This window comes from Denticeps clupeoides, chromosome 7 (genome assembly GCF_900700375.1).
Source record: "Denticeps clupeoides chromosome 7, fDenClu1.1, whole genome shotgun sequence".
NCBI lineage: Eukaryota > Metazoa > Chordata > Actinopteri > Clupeiformes > Denticipitidae > Denticeps > Denticeps clupeoides.
The window spans coordinates 15,405,514-15,422,441 of record NC_041713.1 but is presented as its reverse complement, the minus strand read 5'-3'; the positions used below and the strand labels follow the sequence as shown (position 1 = coordinate 15,422,441).

General features: G+C 42.5%; 1 protein-coding gene and 1 long non-coding RNA gene across 6 annotated transcripts in view; one reads left to right on the top strand and one right to left on the bottom strand.

Moving 5' to 3' along the window:
- Positions 1–16,928, top strand: part of elfn1a (extracellular leucine-rich repeat and fibronectin type III domain containing 1a) — a 69,267-nt gene that overhangs the window by 35,105 nt on the left and 17,234 nt on the right. For all 4 annotated transcript variants that reach the window (XM_028987108.1, XM_028987110.1, XM_028987107.1 and 1 more), the window contains one exon: positions 977–1,051. The gene's annotated coding sequence lies outside the window, so the exon portion shown is untranslated. The remainder of the gene's footprint in view (positions 1–976; positions 1,052–16,928) is intronic.
- LOC114794510 (uncharacterized) overlaps positions 1–16,928 on the bottom strand; it is a 42,165-nt gene that overhangs the window by 14,432 nt on the left and 10,805 nt on the right. For both annotated transcript variants that reach the window (XR_003750356.1, XR_003750355.1), the window contains exon 2: positions 10,931–11,050. This is a non-coding gene — a long non-coding RNA (uncharacterized LOC114794510). The remainder of the gene's footprint in view (positions 1–10,930; positions 11,051–16,928) is intronic.

Sequence of the window (16,928 nt, the reverse complement as noted above, 5' to 3'; positions counted from 1 at the left end):
GACCATACGCACATTTAATACATAATGCTATGCTTTGAGACAGTTTGAAAATAGTGATTAATTATGAGTGATCAATATGTAGACTATATTGAAAGAGATATGCAAATATTTACACCATGATGGCACCAAATTACTTATCCTAATACAATCAAGAAAATGAATTATTTTCAGTTATGTATATGAGGCTTATATGGATTTACCACTTAAAAAGTATAATAACTATAAAGTATTGCTGATCAGCTGATGCTTACATACTTGTTTATAATATTGTCAGTTATTCACTCATTAGGTCAACCTGACGAACTTGATTTAAAATTCTTTCTAGAAATGAATGCATTTTTTGCTTGTAGAGTAGAATCATCTTGACCGTTGGCCTGGATGGTGGGTATCGTATTCCCGAGTTGCTTTAGCAGAGTTGCTGACCACTCTTAGAGGTTGGCATTATTTACCACATAATTAGTTTGCTGATCACTTCCCGAAGCAACTCCAATTAATTAAGTCTCGTATGGAGCAGTCGCATTGAATCAATCATGCAAGAAAGGAAACTCGTCAATAAAACTCATACCGCAGAGTGCCCAGGAAGTGACACAGGATGTTTGAGGGGCCACCCATTTCAGACACAGCGAAATCGATGATCTGTCACGAGCGCCATCTTACAGACAGAATTACCACGGGGGCATGAGTAATTGCAACAGTTCAAGTTTGCCAGCAGGGTGAAGCGGCGGTAGATTCACTCACCAAAAGATGGTGAGTGAAGGGTAGGGTAACGTGAGGCTTTCAACGTCACGGACTGAGCTTGGCTTTTATGTCTACTGTCGCGTCCTACATTAAGACTCGAAACTCAAAGCACCACTAAAGGCCACAGCGGTGCTGAGATTTCAAAGCGTGGATTTATGGATTTAATTTGCCCAGCTGCACTGATCAGGGCTATGCGACCCACCCATCAACAGTATATTTTTACCTTGTGTTTCACCAGGGGGTGTGACCAGACGCTGATGGAGCATCTCAGAGATGTGTGTTCTCGCAGGAGATTTTAACCTGTGGATCAGGGGTAAGTAGCCCCCCGGGTGTGGCTCCACTCTTTGCAAATGCACTTGTCGCCTGCAAAATCCAATGATTTATCCCTCATATTCCCAAACAGGAATATGCAAGCAATGCAGACCTTTATATAACAAGGTGAAGGGGATTTATTACCTCTGAGGAAATGGGGTAGACACTTTTTGCAGTTTAGCAGCCATTTAGATTATAATATTTATAATATTTCAAGGCTTGGTCATGTGTTTTAGCTTATCAAATAGCAAATAACTGCAATCAGCATTATTTTAAATAAGCACTTTATATGGCATACCGCTTACTGCTTCATTTACATATAATCCAGCCAATAGAGAACAAAACCTTTGACTTGGCAATGATAAAAGTGAAGTGGAACTGTTATATTTTATGAAATTTATTATGAATGATAAAAAAATATATATATATTATTCAGAATTCCCACAGAAGTGGGAATGGGCACTCTCAGATCAGTTTTCTTTCATGTTTTAATCATTGCTACCTGTCAGACTCTAATTATGATCTCAAGCTGGAGTAAAACTAATTGACGCCATTGCCACTCAACATCCAAAAGGAGCATCTGCTGCGACACGGCAAGTGTCCACAGAAACCATTATTACAATTTCCACATAACTAATAAAGTCTTTTGATGCTCACCAGAAACTATCAAAAAGAAGTGGTACGGGTGGGGGGGTGACTTTAATTATTGATCATGTTACTGCACATCAGCTGGGAAGGCCGCCACAGGTTTTTGTTTTATTCGTTTAATTTAAAATGATTTGAATCCTCTAGCATCATTCCAGGCAATGTATTTATTTATTTATTTCTCTGCATTGAGTTTGCCTCTCAGGACACATTAAGTATGCAGCATCCACATGGGCTGATTTCCTGCCCACATCTGTTCTGATGGGTCTCTGTGCACTCGTACGGTTTCCCACTGGCTGATGCAATCGTGCACGCCAATGGAGCAACTAGCAGGGTCCGGAAAGGCTCCCATTTACTGTAACTTACACTTTTATGTAAGTTTACAGTGAGAGGAACAATACTGTCTTTTAGCTGTAATGGTGCATCATTTTGTCATGGTGTTTTGCCGTTAGAGGGGAAATCTGCCATGTGCAAAATATTTTTTTTCTGTTAAATCCCAATAGGAATTTGCTGTGATAGCTTACAATAAACTACAAAACACAGCTTCAACAAGAGAAACTGTCTCTACTCTTAAGTACAGGCTTGGATGCTTAACCTTGTTGAAGTATATTTGCAAACAGTAACATCCTCTGTGACAAGACTAACTAAGCTAGTCCGACAAAAAAAATCTTTAAGAATGCCCTTGGTCGTACTTTTGAAATGTAATAAGAGTCTATAAGATTTCTAAAATGTTATGCATGGTTTTATTCATGTGCATTTGAAAAGCTTTAGCTCAAATTGCGGTGTCTTTCACTGTCTTAAAGTCTAAGGCACAGTTACAATTAAAAAAATAACAGGATTCTACTCTTACTACTACAGTCTAGTGGGTAGGCCTTCACTGGATATCACAGCAGGATGATTTGGAAATGTAATGTAATGAGCAAATAAACAAACAACACAGACATATTTCTACATATTATGCATATTCATACAATTATTTTTCACTACACAAACCTCACATCTTTTCCGTTATGATGTATTATGATTTTATACATTATATCTGAAAGTGAAAGTGAAATAGGTGTTTGATAACAGCAGGTGTCATGAAAATTGGGAAGTTGGAAAAATTAAAATGGTGCAGCCAACTCGCAGGATATGATCTTAAAAAATGTATGATATTGACAGTTATCCTAAAATCCAAAATTAATCTGTAGGAAATGGTAAATTATGATTAAAAGGTGTTTTTGAGTTTTTATGTCTTTTTATGCCTTCACACCACTGCCTCTCACGCATCTTAAAATGTGTTGCTTTGAGTTACATGCAGTCTCAGTTTCTTCTTCTGTGTACATCCTGCTCATCGTCATATATCGCCCTCCTGGGTCACTTGAAATCTTTATTGATAAATTGGACACTCTGCTCAGCGATCTTCCCATAGACATCCCTTTAACTGTCCTAGGTGACTTCAACCTTCCGCTAAACAAACTCCAATCATCTTCCCCTTCTCCACTCTTTCTCTTTGGCCAACAGCAGCAGCTTGTCCACACAAAAAAGGAGGGAATGTCGTGGACTTGGTCTTCATTCATCCCTCTCCACCTACTGACCTTTCTTCCACTCCACATCTCTGACCACCACTTTATGTCCTTCCCCCTCTACCTGTTGGATCCAAGACTGACCACCATCTATCATACATTCAACATATCCTTCACTCTGTCTCACCTTCATCTTTATCTTCCTCTTTCACATCTTTCACATCTTGTAACCTCTGACTCATTCTTCTCCTTACTGCTGGAAACAGCTACTAACACTCTCCTCTCCTCTCTTTCCATTTCTATGGATCATCTCTGTCCACTATCTTCTAAACCCAAAAGAACTTCTCAGCTCCCTGGCTACCTGACATATTGCAGAGCAGTCAAAGATAACTAAGAGCAACGGAAAGGAAATTTAAGAACTCACAGCTTGACTCAGACCTGCTGCATTATCAGAATCTCCTGCGGAAAGCTGATCCTGCAGACATCAACAACTACCGACCAGCTTCTCTTCACTCATTTACTTGAGTTCTGTACAATCAGCTATCACTTCATCCCTCTCAGAACAACCTTAGAGATCCCAACCAGTCTACTCTTCAGAGCAGGCCATTCTACTGAGGTGGCCCTTCTGGCTTTTTCTGAGAAGCCAGATCAGCAAAACCTCATCATAGAGAATGCTTAGACAACCTTGTAACTTTCTTATAGTCTAAGAAAAACTACAAACGTGAAATAAAATGATTGTAGTCATGGTTTGAGTTCTAGAGAAGCAGAACTCATTACCTCATTGATAGTAACATGAAATCATGTTGTAAGTCATTCTGGATAAGGTGGTCATTCTTGTAAACATAACCTGTTACCAAATATATAGACACTGATTGGGCAAAATGTAAAAGTTGGGAACTGATTATTCTACTCTTCTATGCAACCGTTGCAGATCATGACACCGGTATAATGTATTAGAGCAACCCATAACTTTGCTAAATTCATGCTGATTAAACAAATGATCACCATCAAAATAAAATATTTTAAGAATACATCATAATTTTGTCAAGACAGCCTTTCCTTCATCTAAATTTCCAAGCACAGGCAACAGAGGTTTTATCTAAATTCAGAAGTGAAGGCAGATTGTTTATTTATAACACTGGGACACCAAAGTCCCACTGGAGAACTAAATCAATGGGAGTTTAGTGTTTTATTTACAAGCTCCTTATCACCTGAGGAACTGTAAATAAATCAATTTAACTAAATGATCCGGTGTGTTGCAGAACAGCATTTTCACGCCAGGCGAACGTGACAGCAGAGCTCAGACTTAGCCCCGCTCTGTCAGAAACTGATTTAAAGGCTCTGCGGAGCGGGGTTTTCATGAAATCCCACTTTCCCCCGTTCACTCACTGCATTGATCACACAGTGCGAGTGGCCAATCAGAAACCTGAAAATGACCTAACGTGGTTTAAAAGGTGGATTTAAAGCGAAGCCCTGGTAGCATTTTGTCTGCAGGACATCAGGGGATGACAGCTGACATCCACCATGAGCAGAGCAGCTGAAAGACAGCAGTATCCCCGATCGATGCCCCCATGGGTCAGGGAGCCCTTTAAACAGGCCACAGTCTGAATATACCAGAGCTGCAATTAACCCTCAAAACCATATTTATTTATTAGCCAATCCGGTGTTTTAATCAGTAGCCTGTTAGAAAGCTGTGCAGGGGGCAAAGGCAAGATTCCCAACAGGCCAAGAGCTATAGGTAAATACACTGTTAAAAACATTAAAGGAACACTTAAACAACACAGACTGTTCAGGAGTTGGCGGATGCTTTAGTCCAGGTCTGGGAGGAGATCCCTCAGGAGCAACCTCATCAGGAGCATGTCCAGGGAGACCACACACACTATTGAGACGATTTTGAATTGTTTTAATGGCATTCAAAGTTGGATCAGCCTGTAGTGTGTTTTTCCACTTTAATTTTGAGTGTGACTCCAAATCCAAACCTCCATGGGTTGATAAATTTGATGTTCATTGAGTTCATTTTTTGTGTGATTTTGTTGTCAGCACATTCAGCTATGTAAAAAACAAAGCATTTAAAAAGAACATTTCATTCATTCCGATCTTCTTTTTGTGTTCCCTTTTTTATAGCAGTGCATATACCCTTCACAGCACCTAATGTTCTGTTACGCCACAAATCACCCGACTGCATTTGCTTAACATCCTCTTTTCTGTCTGCTGATGGAGTAGGAAGCCCCACCCACAGCCATTAGCTCCTTTCTTGTACAGTGATCTTATCTATCTGAGAAAGAGGTGCAACCTGCAGCATCAGCTTAAAGCGAATTGTTCATTTAAAAAGAGAAAAACAGAAGGGACTAAATGAAAGATGATGGTTTATCAAGGAGTTTTTATTGGCAACACTTTGTTTGAAGTGCAGAGTGCATATATAAAGAACCTCAAAAATATGAACAGAACAGACTTCACACAAAATACAATAACAACACAGAAAAGGAAGCATTTAGTTCCGAATGTGTATTTTTCAAAGATACAACGACCCATGGGAACGTGTTCATACAGGGTTGAAACTAAAGAGAGAGATTGCATTGGTATTGCTGCTTCGAACTCCCTCTCATGCTTTCTGATTAATGATGCATTATGGGAAACATTTCCACCACGCGACGTGCCTCCGTAAGCACCGTCTCTGGCACAGGAGCCCCGGTGAGGCGCGGCAGAGGGAGGGTGTGTTTACAGGGTTCAGGCACCTTCGCATTATCTGTTGCCTGGCCAGCGTGTGTATCCTTTACTCGGCGTAATCCCTTTCATCTGTGGAGGACGTGGTGCTGAAATCAGCACACGGTGTTTTTACAAAATACACTGACGCGTAAAGCAAGAAAAACACATTACATTGTACCAGAAAGCTGCTATTAATGACCAGACAGACTTTCCATGCATGGAACCTTGGGGAAGGGAAAGGTTCAGCCTTGGTTTAATTAAAGGAGTGATATTATGCCGACTTCGACCAGACAGCAGCAGCACGTCACAATCCCGGCCTCCATCCCGTCTGGACTCTTGATTAATTTGCGTCTAAGAGTTATTTGAATGGCTTGCTTTTAAGAGCGTCTGGGACCGAGCAGGATCTCGGCCGGATGGGTGATGCACTCAAAACAGTGGCGCCCGCATTCCAGCCCTGTTATTGCTGGGTGATATATTCCGGTGAAGTGCGAAAAAATAAATAATGTACTTTTGCCCGACGAGCCGGATGGGTCCGTCTCAGAATCCCCTAGAGCCATGAGATCCCGCACCATGGCAAAACTATTTGCAAAACGGAGAGAGTGCCAAGCTCTGCGGGGAGAAACTGAGATGTGGCTCGAAATTCACTTGTTCTCCATGCTGACATTATTAATGATGGTGCTATCACAGTGGGGGAAGCTTAAATGCAGTGCTGGGGAACATCATTTGCCCCATAGCTGCCTATTGTTTCTCACTCTTTCTGTTTGTGACAAGATGGATGAACTCTTTGGTCTTCATTTTGTGATCGTTTTAAAAAATGAGCTCAATTAGCGTCACAAGTTTAAAAGGTCTTTCAAATGAAAACCCAAACGGCCCCCCGCATTAACCATGAAAAGGCAAATCAGGGCTGAAAGTGTCAGGGAAGGCGCTGCCTTGAGAGGCAGCTGTCAGAAATCCGTCACGCTAAGCATGTTGAGCAAGGTTGAGCAATGCCCGAGATAAGAAGCTCAGCCAGGTTCTCCACACCATTATTTCACATTTGCTTTGCCAGCTCTTCAGATGACAGCAGAGGTACAGATGAAAAATATTAGAATAATTCTTAAAAATAGGGCTCTTAAATCTAAGACCTTAATGTAACCTTTCTTTTAGGAATCGGCACCAAATGGAGCTGGTCTTTGTAATGTTTATGTATATACAGTATTTAATGTAATCGGAAAAATCCTACAAGAAATGGGCAAAGTGTACAATGCCAAATTAGACTCTTGAAGCACCAGTTACCAAGAACATGAGCATATGCTACTTCATATATAGTGATCAATTGCAGTGACCAATCATATTCCTCAAGCCTGTAATGCCCAGCATGTCTAGACAGCAATGTAGGCCAGGCATTTCATGTTAAGACTTAAGCCCACGCTGGAGTGAAGGAGACTTAAACCATTCACACCATAATCTCCCATAATCCTCGGGGTGGCAGGTAACATCTCTGGCACACTTACCAATTGACTGTGGTATTAACAATACAGATTTGGTCAGAGGCCAAATGTAAACCTACGAAAGCACAGCATGTCTTAATTTTTTTTTTGTATTTGTCAATTTTTATAGAATTAATGATAGAATGGCAGAGCAATACCTTTCAAACGTTTAGGGTCGTTTAGATATATCTGTCACGGGTGGGCTGGACATGGCATGAAGGAGGACGCATTCGCACGATCACAGGACAGGGGTTTAATACAAACTTCACGAGACAGGGGAACATCTACACGCACAATGACCCGGCGGCGAACAGGATAGTTTTATACAATTATATAAATAGACAGCAGGTGAACACGATCAGGGAACATTACACGAGACTAACATGAAACTCCGGTCCGGACTCCGGAGTCAACCCCTGCCGGTCCGGATCCTGACGGTACTCCCCCCTCAAAGGCACTACCACCTGGGAGTGCCCACAAAACGGTCCATAAAAAGGGGGGAGAAGTCCATAAGGACGAGTGGCGGCAGTCCTGCACCGGCGGCGTCAGGCCTGGCCCAAAGCATGGCTCGTCCGTGGGGGACCGGCGTCCTGTCCGCCGTCCGCAGGCACAGTCACTCCGGTCAGTCTCCGGAGTAACCCCTGCCGGTCCGGATCATGACAATATCCTTGTTTTTGATAGACGATAACATAACATTTATCAAATTGCCCATATTCCATTCCTCCCAGACATGTAACTCTGGTATCTGGAAATGGCTGTTAAGAATATCTGAAAGGAGTATCTGCTTAAATGTAGTGAGGTGGTTTTGACTACTGTTATTTTTAAGTTGATTATTCAATTTTTATTCAGTTAAATTTTACTTATTTCCTTATTGAATATTAATATCATATCAATGATGTTATGAGCTGCCTCTCTGTATCCCAAATGATCTCGTCAATAACCATACTTATGCATCTTAATCAATTTCATTCAGGATGATGTAGAGCAGGTGTCACCATCCCTGGTTCTAGAGTGCACCAGTCCTGTACAGCTTAGATCTTTTCATGTTCCACCGCACCTCATCAGCTCAAGAACTGGGTGATAACGAGTACAGAAGTTGAATCAGGAGGGCTAAATAAAGCTGAACACAAAAATGTTCAGGACACATGCCCTCATGGAGCAGAGTTGGTGATGCGTCCATTGTAGGTGGAGTATCCATTTACTATAGTGAAACAAGAGAAGTCCCCCAGTCCTTTCCTCAGCACAGTGGTTTTGCCACAAGGCCCTGTTGAAAGATTGGATCTAACATTTTCTCCTGGTGTCTGGTGATGCCCCTTTACTTTTATCACATACACACCAGGTATGAAGCATTGTGAACAGCAAGGCCCTGCAGATATTTGTTAATACTTTCCAACACGTGAACCCCTTTTCATTTTTCTTTTCCCATCACTGGAATAGAATATTCTGTCTCCACCTCTCAATATTCTAAATGTCTTACGTTCCTTTGGTAATATAACAGTTTGGTAAAAAACTCTGTTTTGTTCAGTTTTGTCTATTAAAAGGCTGCAGATGACAGCAGGGTTAGGGTTAATTAATAAGATGCAATCAATTCTGTGAGAATGGTAGAGCCACAAGCCCATGGGAAGGCTAAGACTTGGCTTTAGAACAGTGAGAGCGATGGATGCAATTAGACAAGGTCGTTCGATAGCATCTCCATTTTGTACATTTATTTTTTGGGTGTTCTTATATGTGAAAGGTGCTCTTTCTAATGCTTGGACCATGTGATTGTCATAGTGGTTCTCTTTTCGGTGCTCTGTTTTCCATTGAAACAAGCTATGACAAAAACAAGACACTAACTAATTACCCAAAACTAACTAATTACCCAAATTTCATAAAAGGGTTCATTCTGATGTATGATTGGCAAGAAATGTACGTATGTAAATGTGTCCGTAGCTTGTTGTTTGAGAGCGTGATATATACGGGGCTGTTTTTTTTTTGCAGCAGTGCTTGTCGAGGTAGTGGCATGGAGCGGACGGCCGTGGACGTGGGCTGAGGTCTCTCGAGGAGGCATTGAGGCAGTGGAACAGCTGCAGTCTGCGGGGGGAGGCTGACTCACGCCTCGACAGGGAGGCGCATGAGGGGTTCCCAGCGGGCGGGGGATGGAGGGCTGCCGGATCCGCAGGTTGGGGCTTGGTGATGTAAATTAACAAGGGTGTTTGTGGCAGGGGAGGGGGTCCGGTGGTGGGCGAACATTAGACAGGGCTAGCACGGTTGCGTTAGCGCCAGCTTGGTCACATTTTTCCAGAAGAATCCTTGTACCCACCATAAGAATTTGCTTTAATCCGGACGGTGCCTCATTCGGTAGATTTAGTTGTTTTTTTCCCCCTACCTGGCAATGTTTTTGCAAATACCTCTTACTTGTTCCATTACGCCATGTTTGTGACAGCACTCTTAAAATGGACAATGGCAATAAAAATGCAAATGGGCCGGATTCGTGCCGCGAGATTCTATCCGAGTGCGTTGTTTCTGCTAAAGCCCCTCTCTGTGCTCAGCACTTTCCACGGCCATAATTCCTCTGGAGTGCATCGTTCCATCTTTACTGGTGCAGTTTCCCCAGCCGGCGGACCAGAGCATCCATCGCCCTCCAGCTCCGGGCACATTACAATATATAAATTAGCCACAGCATTTGTCTCTCCACCCGGTTTAAGTGCTCTTTGCAAAAAAAAAAAAAAAAAAAAAAAAACCTTGGTCATTGCAGGGCTTTGCCCGCTCTTCCTTGAACCCTCAGGAATATGCCTCGTCGAATGATTTAATCATGAACGGGGGGGGGAGGGTGGAAACAATTTTATTTCAACCACCACCCAAACAGCCTCTTGCCAGACAGGCCCGAATGTTTCCATTCACCTCTGTCCAATTTCCTTGTCTCTCTGTCTTCACTTTGCGGTGTCTGTCTCCCAGCCACCAGAATATCCTGACAGGCCCAATGTCCTCACCGCCACCGTGTTCTCCATGTGATTGATTCCTTTTCCTGTTTCTTTTTTTATTTTCCCTCCCGACCTAATCTTTGCTTCAGTGCTTTGTGCCGACTACCTTTATTTGATATTTATGTATTTTTCTGGAAGAAAATGGAAAGTTGGATGCAGTTCCTTTTGTCTCAGGATAAAATACATTTCTTTATGTGTGCCTCTCAACCCCCTTCCAAAGGAGGTATCCATATCTTCCTGTCCAGAAAAATCGAATTTGAAATGGTTGTGAATGAATGAGAAGACCTCGACATGCATCTTTAAGAGAGCCGGAATGAAGAATTATTTACAACTATGTTCATTTCTGCTGGCAAGATCCGCTTTTATCTAAAGCCCCAGAGGATGTATACCTCAGGAGCGATGCATTTATATGCCACCAGGTTTAGGTTGGTTTTACCTTAAGAAAAAAAGGACATGGAATACGAGGTAAAGGGGGTCGTAGGACAAGAAGAAAGCTCAAAGAATCATTTAAGATTGGATGGAATGTAAACACCCAGAAAAGAGATGAGCGCGGCAGAATTGGAAATGAAGAGAGCGGGATGGAGTTTACCTGAGGGCTCTTATGTTAATGCAGTCTCTCGACTTTCTCCGTGTCTCAGCTCTCAGATCAGCATCGCTCTTTATCCTTGACATGGCTGCTGGGTGTGCAGGGAGCGCAGAGCATCTTACTCTAAACAACCACAAAAAAACTATATTAAAGACAGAAGAAGCCTACAGTCAGTCAGTATGGATTACTTCAAGGAAGATTAAAGGCAGATTTTTTTATGAAAACATTCAACACCTTGACTAGTCAATGTGTGTTCCGCATTTCTTAAAACAAACACAAAAAGCCTTCTGTAGCTACATATTCAGCTAGAGCGAGTCCCAGAGCTCCGGGATGCAGCTGTGGACCTCAACGTGACTGTAGTGAGGGAAGAAATCCTGAGAGGACGTAAGATTTGCAGGGGAGCCCAGCCAGACATGCACTTGTTTAATTAAGAAAATAACCCTGAGGGTGAACTAAGGTGTGTTACAAACCCCACTTTCCACCGCCGTCCAAGTTTCTGCTTGTCTGTTTTCTTCCTATGAGGTTGTGTCTGCAAATGTATTTTAATAAAATGGACATACATGCTTTTGACCAACAAGAAATAATTAAAGCAATTAAAACATATAGCATTTTTTTATTTTTGCAAATACTACTGCAAAAAATTGAATTGTTTATATCCTTTTTTATACCCTAATTTACATGAATTTTATGCGTGGTATAATTAGGAAAAATAGTGGTCCATCCCCTTGGCTGTAAACTGATCTTCTTTCCCAGTGTTACAGTTGAGGTGACATGGATTTTGATATGATATGCCCAAAACCCACCACTGAACAACGTCAAATAAACATGCCCATGAATCAGATCACTGAAATAGGACTTTAGGATGATTGACTATCACCAGCTAAGGCCTTGGCGCATGTGCTGCTGCCGCTGTAGTGGGAGAGGTAGCTCGGGAGTGGGAGACTGACAGGGAATGAATAGGACGTACCGGGCAGTACTGGTAGGAGCAAGCAGCAGGACGTAATCATGTGGATGGGCCAGATCGGCCCAGAGCCGTCGGTTGGGCCTGGAGCCGCCCAGTTGGCAATGTGAAACTCCTGGAGCACCCAGGACCGCTCCTTGGTCCCTTACCCCTCCCAGTCGACAAGGTACTCGAAGCCACACCCACATCGGGGGGCTTGGTGTAAATCTCGGGTCCCTTGAGGAGTTCAAAGCCCGTTTTGAGCAGCAGGAGGGGGTAACGTTTACTCATACTTATATATACTCATCCATGGCTTTACATTCAGTAAGTGAGAGTGAGTATAGATAAGTTTGGGGTGGCATGGAACCAGGAAGAAGATCAAGGGTGAGGTTGTACAGCTGATTAAGGGTAATTCTGCTGCCCGGTACTTGTCAAAAATGGCCGCTAGGTCATAGTAACAGAGTAGAACCCCGGGAGTGGTTTTGTGGGCATGGCTTGACTTGGCAAGGGTGTGGCTTGGTGTAACATGGGATTGGTTTGGTGTGGCATGGGCGTGGCTTGGCTCGGGGGCGCTGAGCAGGGCATCAGCTTGGGTGGCATGGCCCAATATGACTATGGAAATCTCATGAGACTTGTTATCGGGGCAGTGGTCTTTGCAGCTGGATAACAAAGAACTATGGGGATGTTAGGAAGAATACAATGGTCTCTTCATGTGAGGGTTTGCTGTGCACTTGAATGGGCTTGGATTGAAACAGGGCATGTCCTGAGCCCAGCAGACATTTGTCTAGGCCCATGACGGTGCGTGGATGGTCAGAACGGGTGGTAGGAAGGCAGAGTCGGGTGGCTAAGTCAACGTCCATCAGATTCATGGCTGCCCCAGAATCCACCAGTGCACTCCCAGTGAAGGCCAGTGGAGGACAGGGGATGATGTTGTCCAACTCAGGGTGATGGGAATAATGCAATTGGTGGTGGAGCGAGGGGTTTTGGTAATTGATTCGGGCAGTTTAACTTAAAATATTATTGCCTCCACAGTAATAACATAGACCTTGATCTTCCTTCCTGAGTTGCATGGGTTCCTCTAGCGTGGTTGGATGAGCATGGCATGGTGAGTCGTCTAAGTTTAACTGCTGAGGACATCATAGGAAGATGGCTGTGTTTCCACTGGCGTGCCGACAGTTGGTGATGGAGGTGGTGAACTCGTCCTATTACCAGCTACGGCCTGGGCCACAACTTCGACTGGTGCTGGAGTAGAAAAGGGCGTTCGGGAGTGGGAGACAGACATGTACGGAACTGGTAGGAGAAGGCAGCAGGACATAATCATGTCGGATGGGCGTGGGTTGGGCTAGGAGTGGAGGCGGTGTCAGAGGAAATGACATAATCAGAAACAGGAACAGAACAGGCGGTCAGCATCATCAAGGTCAAACAATAGCGAAGGAACAGGGATGCAAGTTGTTAATGTACAAGGGTTAATATATTTATTAATTTAAAAGAGCACTGAACACTGAAACTGCTTCAAAGAAAAGTAAAACATGAACATTGACGTGAACATTCATTTTAACCCCAAGACATTCCCATAAGAGAAAAAAAATTATGCTTGTCACATTACAAAACTGTAATGTGTGTGGATCAGGATGTCTTCATCCTGATTACATCTTGCTTCATGAATCCAGCTGTTTGTGGAGTGGCAAGTGGAGTGGTCATTTTAACCTTCATTTAACCTCAGGGGAGTGAGGTATTCCTCTACATTCCTGTTGACAGTTCAATTGTTCACATGCCCTTATCTAGAGTGACTGCAATACACTATTTACACGGACATTCCCTCTGGAGGGACATAGGGTTAAGTGTGTTGCAAAGGGATGCAACAGGATCTGTGAGTCAAGGGGTCAAACTTGTGACTTTCTGGGTGAGCTGGTTGAGTGATGGGTTCACCGTCCGCCTCACTGCCTGCACCCCCTGGATCGTGCCCTACTCTCATAGACAAAGAGAATCTGGCAGAATGCATGAACGTGACTTAGCCTGTGAAAATACGCCGGCTGTGTGTGAGACGCCTTTGCTCGCGACAGATCTGTGGCCAGAAGTCGCACTGACAGGAAAGGCAGGGAGCCTACATGCATCACACCTGACTGTCTCATTAAGCACAAGTGCCACGCTTGACAGGTGATCCAGTCACCACCTCGGTGCATGTGCACAGACCCGCGGATGCGCACGCTTTACACTGTGCTTCTCTCTGTCATCCTCCAGCGCTTTGCTGCAGGAGATGAGGCGATCTTACACCACGCTGGAGCACCTATCAAAGCTTGCACAGGGAGGTAGTTTTGACACGGTATACACCAGCATCTTTACCTTACAGAACAAAAAGAGATACACAAATAGATACATATGAAAACATATGAATTATGTATTTTTTTTAAATCAAATATTTTGATTAATATGTTAATGGTGTGGTTTGGTATGGTGGTGTTAAGGGGTCATTGCACTTGTGACCCTCATGTATACCATCCCAAAAAAAGACTCAAAGCACAGAAGGTACAAAAACATAATTTCCATGATTTCATAATCATACACTAAAACAGATGTTAGAACTGCCAAATGAGCTTTCAGTTCAATCGAGACACATCATGCTAAAGTCAGCTGGTAGGTAGTTAGTTAGAGAGATAAATTGTACATTAGCCTGCAAAATAAACATTCTGTGTCTATTGCTATTTCAAATATGAGTTTTAGGAAATATGAAGATTATTTATGATGTTTAAATAATACTCAAATGTTCAAATACTTAATACGCAAATACTGCATACTAGCTAGGATATTTTGTATGAAAGCTCAGTTACAAATAATATTCTTCCAAATTTGTGTCAAATGTATAAAATTTTTGTACCACAAAAAAGTAAATTCATGAGATTTATGTCTTTATGCAGATAATTACCATCCTTAGCTCTGCTATCTACTGTGACTGTCTCTACATGCAGCAGTACTAAGCCTGTGGATAAGAAATAACCAAAATAACCAACAGTGAGGGCGGGCTGGAGTTCGGTCCAGGGGCTTTCCCCTCAGAGTACACATTTTGTCTGTGAAAGCTCAAAATTGCTGGCCTCTGGCGATGCTGAACTGGGTTGTCGGTGATGGGTTTAGCTGGGGGGCAGGGAGGCCAAATCGAATTCAAAACGGCGCTGATATCACCCCTGCCTCAAAATGTCACACACCCCTCTGGTTCTCATCACTTGGCATGAGCACCAGTATATTGTTACTGGCTTACAATAGTAAGTCATTCTAATAACTCCTTTTCTGTATAAGTGAGACAGGATCAGCACTGACATTTTATTGCAATTGTTAAGCGGCGCTGAAATACTCCGGTTTGGCTCTGACGTCACACACCTATTCTGAGAACCTGAAAAGGGTTTAATTATTTGTCAGACACAACTGCTAAAGGTTAAAGCGACACCTGTCTGCTATTAATAAGAGCCCTTATAGATCATTCGGTCTTTGTTCTTTGGACATACTGGCTATATGCTATGCTCCAAATATGAATCCCTTTCATGTTGTCCATTTTGTAGATGTTTAAAATCAGGTCCCTGGGTCTAATTCGGTCCCGTTTTCTACTCTCCTGGGTGATCATTTAGTTTTGGCTATTGCTTGGGGAATCTTCATACATGACTTTGTGGCAAACAGAGGGTGGAAAATGTTGACAAGGCAATTGCCCGTGATTTTAACAAGTTATGTTTGATAATGTTGCTGTTCTTTTCTTGCAACGAATAAATTAATATAATTAGAAATTAAAATACCAGACCAATTATGAAAAATGTTCAGCTTGCTGACAATAGATCATGGGTTATAATAGATCTATAATAGAATTGTGTATGGTGGTATGGTCAAAGAGGATAAATGGCTCTCAGTGGAGATCACTAAATGGGATTTTATTAGAGTGAAAGTCCAAAATTCCAAAGGTCATCACTCTATAATCATAATTTAATGACAGATGTTTATGAGACAAAAAAGATTAAAATTAGCTTCAATTTAAACAACCACCCATCATATGTGTTCTGTCTGATTTGTGTTCTTTCTATGTAATGTGGTCTAGAATAGTAGCATTTGCATGTAACATTTTTTTACTTATTTGTCACAGCTCAGTTTAGGGTCCACTCTAAATTAGTATGAATTGGAAATATAATGAATAAGAAACAGACATTGTTACAGTTACAGGCAGTATTGGCCTAGCAGCTAAGGAAGCTTACTCGTATGGTTGGGGGTTAATGTCTGAGTTCCTTTCTATGCTGCCCACTGCTCGCTAAGTGCGATGGGTTAAATGCAGAGTATGCCTGTATGCTGTGCTGCAGTGCATAACAATGACAAAAACAATCACTTTCACTCTAAAAAGTCACTTGTCTAGCCTGAATTTGGCCAGTCTTATTGTTTATTTAATCAGTGCCTTTTTTCAGATGTGATCATTGCAATTTTTAATAATCAACAAAAGTGCTAAAGTGAGACAAACATGTGTTTTAGCAAACATGTTTCATTCCATTGGAGCTACATGTAAGCAGATATTCCTTTGTCACAATCGACCATCCACCGGGTCCCCAGGGGGCGCATGAACAACCAAGGACTCTTGCCCTCAAGTCTTAAACGGCCCATCTTAACACTACCACGAATGCTGCTAACTTCCTCTTATTACACTGACAATTCTACCGCCTGAGTCTCTGACACAGCAGACGCCCCCCGGATTCGTCCCACACCCTCAAACACTTATTAGGCCTGCCACCTTTGTATTCTCTCCACCCCGGTAAACCCACACCGTTCCTCCTTCCCCACTGTTCCCATTGCCCCTCCTGAACCAGTCACTCCCTCTCCCCACGCCAAACATGATGTGCTTTAACTGCAGAATTTCAGCTTTAATTTGAGGCTTTAATCAGGTGACCTGTATAGGAATTGCAACAGTTTGTGTACAACAGTGAGGCTCCCACTTTTTCATTTAATTTCAGATCCATTGTGGTGGTGTATAGCACCAAAGAGATTAGAATTGTGTCAATATCCCAATATTTATGAACCTGACTGTACAAAACTGCTATA